Source organism: Diaporthe citri, assembly GCF_014595645.1.
Source record: "Diaporthe citri strain NFHF-8-4 chromosome Unknown scaffold_1, whole genome shotgun sequence".
NCBI classification, from domain to species: Eukaryota; Fungi; Ascomycota; class Sordariomycetes; order Diaporthales; family Diaporthaceae; genus Diaporthe; species Diaporthe citri.
In genome coordinates this window covers 2,665,006-2,671,065 of record NW_025064846.1, presented here as the reverse complement: position 1 = coordinate 2,671,065, position 6,060 = coordinate 2,665,006, and positions in this window count along the sequence as shown.

Below are 6,060 nucleotides of genomic sequence, written 5' to 3'. Positions count from 1 at the left end.
GCCCTTGAGGGCCTGCCTCTACCGAATTGCTCAGGCATGCGGTTCTCGTTCATCAAGGAAATTGATACCTATTTGGTGGGGCAGAGCGATGCAGGCCCTTCCCGTGACGGCATTCAGCGGCATGAGGAGTCTGCAGGTTGGACCCAGATCGATTGATGTTCTCTATGTATATATCTTGCCTGAAGTAGTAGTGTAGAGTCAGAGGGGAAAACAGGGAGCATCATATGTGATACGTTGGTGTATTGTACCACCCACTCTGAGTTTGCGTGACGAATGGGTATCTAGCACTTGTTCTTTTCGCTACATTTCTACCAGATCTCAAAATGTAACATCCACACGCCAACGTATTGTGTTGAATGCGCTTTTCTTTGAAGGGAAAAACATACGCATGGATAACGTTCGATAAGTAAGCGGCTTTTCAATTGCAAGGCATGTGTTCTGATTCTATGTAATTTCGGTCGCTTCAGACTCTGCAATTAGCATAGAGCGACCATTACAAATTGGGATGTAGTGAATGTCACGAATCCATGGACATTGAAGGACAAGTATACGTGTCGATAAATTTGATGACTGTGAAGAGAAGGAAATGCGTTCTTGCGTCATGTGCGGGTGAAACCTCGGACGTGCTATTTCTAGAGCGCCTATTACCCTAAGACTAGACTCAGAGGCTGATTATTATCAGAGGTATTGCTCCCGAGGGAGACATATCTCGATGACCAGGGCACGTTCGAAGATGAGATCCAGAGGTCCACTGCTCAAGTGCTCGCGCAATTTGTAAATCATATGGCAGCCAGCTGGCATATACAAACAAAGGAATAACGCCGCAGCCTTTGATGTTTTTAGTTTCTTTTCCAATGAAAAGCAGAAAAATAGAACAACAAATACTGCCATGCTGGCCCAGAGTGCTTCCAGCCATGTCCTTACAGCCATGTCTTGGAAGGCGTTGACCTGCCATGAATCGAGCGGCGCGTCGCGGGCTCCGGTCGATGTGCCAGATAGCACGAGGAAGAGGGTGACTCGGTCAGGAGGACGAGAAAAAGTAGAACAAGAAACAATTGTTCGACCTCGCCGACTCAGAGCTCGGCCCGGCGTATGTATAAGACATGGAAACACCATGTGGGCGTAACTAAGCCGCGCGACCCTCGTTGCCACTGAACCTCACGGCCTCGGAGACTTTTGTCTCACGGATGGCCCCGAAAGTCAACAGTCCAGACTAGTCGACCTGCGCACCAATATACCCACACAAGGTGAGAGCTGGCGCTGCTGAGACCTTCCCAAAAGGAGGGCACCGGTAGATTTTTTGTGCGGTGCCAGCCACACCCCCAGAAGGCAGGACGCCTCCGCGCATGACGAAGCTGACGCCGTGGGTGCGGGCAGGCCCGAGCCGCTCGACGAGCTGGGAGGGCGTGGTGCTGGCTGATTTCCCAATGGTATTTCCTTGCCTAATCGAGCACAGCGGCAAGCAATAAAGTAAGCACGCCAGAATGCAGCGTCAGCTTCGGTCACACAGGGGCTAGCGCGGTGCGCCCACCGCGTACCGTGTGAGGTCATTGCCCATCTCTCTGGGCGGCCCTCTGGGAAGAAAGGGGGGGGGGTAAAGCGAAGATCAGATTGAGCTGAACTGAAGCTGCGCTGCCGCTGCGCTGGCTTCTGTGGCACGTCTGTCAAGCGCGCCACCTGCCACCTGCCAGCCTGGCCACCCCCTCACCCTCTTTCCGGGAAAGAAGACAAAGGGGGAAAAAAAAAGAAAGGCGGGGCCCCAGCCAAAGGACCAAGTTCATGTATCCAGTCTGCATACGGCTCGGAGGCTGCTGCTGCTTCAACCTTATTAGTCCTATCTCGTCCCTCCACCACAGCTTGTTTCAGACGGCGCGTGCCTGCGCTATATCCCTACCAGAGGGCAGAGCCCGGGGGAGAAGATCTGCAACCGCAGGGCGCCGACGACGCCTCGCGCGCCTGGGTACTGTACCACCGAGACGAAATAAGTGAGACGTCATGCCGTTCTGGGGTTCACATGTGCATGTGTGCATGTGTGCGTGCGTGCGTGCGTGCGTGTGTGTGCAGGGACGGGTTGCACGTGCTGATGTGTTTTGTGTGTGTACATGTGTGCATCTGCGTGTGTCTAATAGTTCTACTCTGATACTCCTCCCGGCGTCTTGGGGATCAACCCCCCCCCCCTTTCTCGAGAATGACAAGTCTAGCCGGCCGGCCGGCAGCCAGCGACGAACAGGTTCGCCGTGTCCCGCGGTGCGACGCGAGATAGTGCGTGAACACGAACGAACACCTGGGACGATCTATCTGGTCATCACTTATTATTACTGTGTATTACCACCTTGTTGGCTTGGGAAGGGGGGGGGGTAAGGCGCTGGACGTTTGGTCCATCATTTGTCTGACAAGGCCGGGCAAGGATGGGCGCTCGGCTCGGCTCAGCTCACCACACCTATCGAACTTGACATTTGACATTCCGACTAAACCGTTGAGGACGTTTCTTCTGACATGGCCGAGGAAATCCATCCACCCCATCCCATGCAGCCATGCTGGCCGTCCCATCGCATCCCTGGGCGCTGAGGCCGACCGCCCTGAAAGTGAGGCGGTCGCGTCGCCCATCGGTCAGGGTTAGGGGGGCCCGCGGGCCAGCCGGGCAGGGCTTGCAGAAAGTATCTATGGGGAACTTCAAGGCTGTCCCCGACCAACGTCCCCAGCACTGATGTTAATGATAGGAGCTGTCGTGTTTGTGCCTGAGCGGCACTGCCGAGATACTACGACAGGATTAGCCGGGTCCCATCAGCCAGCCAGTTCCGCGAGCTGGTCGGGGATGCGGTGAGATAGTCAAGTCAGTCGTCAGTCTCCGCCGCGCCGCGACAGCCGCAGACAACGAGACACATGTCTGTTCCCCATTCCATTCCTCGCCATGGCCGTGGACAAGACACAGCAGGCGCTCGAGCCCACATAGCCAGAGAATAGGGCAGATAGTCTACCAAAGAAAGAGGGACGAAATTAAAACCGATCCCAAGCTGGCAGATGCCTGCGCCGATGATTCGGTGCAGTAGCGGTCTGGGGGGACAGCAACATCATGCAGCTGCACACTGCAAGCCAACGAACGTCGGCCGGCCTGGGGCGAGCCGGGCGCTGCAGCTCTCTGCTCGCTAATACGGTAGCAAAAGCCGTGGATCAAGAGCTGCCGCTTCGTCTTCCGGTCGGTAGATAGACTACTGTGGGCAGATTTGGCTATCTGGCGATCCAGAGTCACTGTTTGGCCCGTGGCACACTTGTAGCGCGCCTCCCAGGGAGGGAACTGCGGTAACTGGTGCCACTCCGTCATGCCGGCACCCATTTCGCGGGTTGCCAGGCGTTGCCAAGAACAGCCCGTCTGGAGCTGGGAATACGATGACCGTGTAACCCGAGCGTTGGCATGATGCGGCGCCTGTCTGCCTGCTGCCCCGCGCAGCATGCTTCTTCCTCTGTCTCGTGAGATGTGCAGCCGGCGATCAGGGCTTTTCAGGGCTTTTCAGGGGCAGGTCAGTGTGCTGTAACTGCCTAGATGCGTGGCTGCGTGTACGTGTGTGTGTGCGCTTGTGTTCCTGATGGCGGCAGCAAGGACGGTCCTGGAGCACGGTCCTGGTTTAGGTAGCTAGACCATGGGGAGGTTGGTTGGTAGGTAAAATTAAAACGGGTGTTATGGTTTATTATGACGGGCTCTTCCGAGGGATATCGAGCGCGATCGTGGCTCAGATCCCCGCTGTGTGCTGTGTGTGATGTGACTGATGTTCCCGTCAGAGGACGAGACAGGCCATGGCATGCATAGCAAGATGGCATGGCTACGTTGCACTCAGTAGGACCCGGGAGCATGGCTTGATGAACAATCAGAGACTAGGCTCATCCGGTTCCGAGATGAGTTCATCCCCCCCGTCCGCGCTGGACGGCGGCAGGCCGACCTGTGAGTGGGTGCAAGGAATCACCTGCGTGAGATGGCTGGGCTGGCAGGCTGGCCTGGGGGCCTTGTTCGGTCTGGGATGTAGCAAGGTGCCTCCCGCTCCGGGATGACTAGCCTCGAAGGGGAGGCCGGTGAAAACAAGTCGGGACGGCTGACAGCCCATCACCGTGGATCGCCTCCCTCCACCACCTGCTCCGGGCCTAAGGCACTTGTCACCACAGCAGACTAGCACGGATTACCATGATCAAGCTCCAGGACGGTGGTGACAGGTGGGACAGGGGCTGTTTGAGCATGAGGGGGGGGGGAGGTTGACGTTGAGGTTGAGACTCATCAGGTCGAGCCAGATTGAGGCTGTTCGATGGGGAGAGTGCCTGTCACGAACCCAGCCCAGGGCGGATCAAACCTTGTGTTGGCCCGGGAAATCAATTGCGACCGCGGAAAGGACAGGCCTTCCGGAAATGAATCTCCCTCGTGCTCAACGACGGGGTGGCAGGGCGGGCAGGCATATATGGTTTGGTGCTGGCTGGGCTGGCGGTGCTTGCTCGGGAAGGGGTCCATGGTCAGGTCGACTACCAGACTAGCAGGTGGTTAGCCTGGCAAGCCTAGGTTAGTTAGTCTAATGTGTAGGTGTGGGAGGAGGAGACGAGGAAGGAAGGAAAGGGGGTGAGGTGGGGGTGGGGGAAGGGAGGAGGCAGGCAGGCCGGCCCTGGGAGCGCGGGGTTGCTTGCATGACAACCCCAGCAGAGACGGTGCAGCCCAATGGCATCTGGATGCTGCCCTACACAATGCCGTGTCCCGCTGGTCTATTCCCAGTACCGCCTAGACGAGCAGGTATCTAATTGCAGTATGGCAGCATGTGGTGCCCAGCAAAGCAACATGTACTTGTGGGCAGCAGGCCAAATTGCACAACACAGGATTGGTCATTTATTGGCGGTGCTCCCTCAGTGCTCCCTCAAATCATTACTATTCTGGTACAGATTGAAACCGATGTACCCAGACACACATGACATGGTGTACAACACGAGCCAGACGGACCACCTTGCTCACTCTGAGCTCATCCTCACTCCAGCCGGGTTTTTGTCATCCACGATACATGGCGGGATCCATCTCGAGAAGTATGGGACCGACCAACAGATAGACGAGTGAGGGATTTCTCTACAGCACAGCATGTTAGGTGGCGTGCTGGCGTGCTGGTCTACCCCGTGACAGGTAAAGGCGCGGCTAGGACTGCTACTTTGGAAGCGCGAAATGGGGCCGAGAGAAGCCTGAGAAGGCGGAATACCACAGCAGATATCGCCAGGATGCGAGGGCGACGCTGGGATATCCTTGCGCTCCCACGTTTTCAAGCTCCCTGCAGGCGGCGGCAGCACGAGTAGCAGGTAACGGTGACGGTAACAGTGACATGGAGGAGCTCGTCATGGCTGTTTGTACACCGCAACTTGGCCGTCTGGCCGCCCTGGCCGTGCTGTCTGGTCGTCGCATCTCGAGGGGGGATCGGAGCGGGCGTTGCTCTCGATATCACCCTGATTGGCACCGGCAGCACACCAGCGCAGCAGCATTTAGCAGTGCTTCTACGAGTGCCAGTAGCATCGATAGATACATTCCTATGACGACGCTGCTCTTTTCTAAACTGCCTTTGTCTCTGTGCCTCTCCAAACCTCTCCCTCCTCTTCCTCCCTCTCCCATCTGGCCCTCCATCTCATCTTGAACCTCAACCTCGGCTGGGATTCCGACCACGAGCACCACCACCACCACCACGAACCACGACTTTGATCTCTCCCTTGGGTTCGCCCTGGACTTCGCCCTGCCGTTTTACGTGGTCGGCCATCCTCCGACAGCTGGGCTCCCCGTCTGGTCTCCTCAGTCTCCGCGTTTCCTCTTTCTTTTTTTTTTTTTGTGATGTCACGCGTCGGTGGCCGTCGCAAATCCCCGTAGCGCCGGCGGATTTATTGCATTTCCAGTGTGGACTTACTCGCGGCCCAGCCCACGCCGGTCCCGGTCCCCTATTAGCACGACGAGCGAGTACCAGCGCCAGCATTAGCAAACAACGACGTCCGGGCTTAGGGGTCTAACTTTGGTGCTCGACAAACAATTCCTCCACAGGGCTAGCCGCTCTCTGCTTTGAC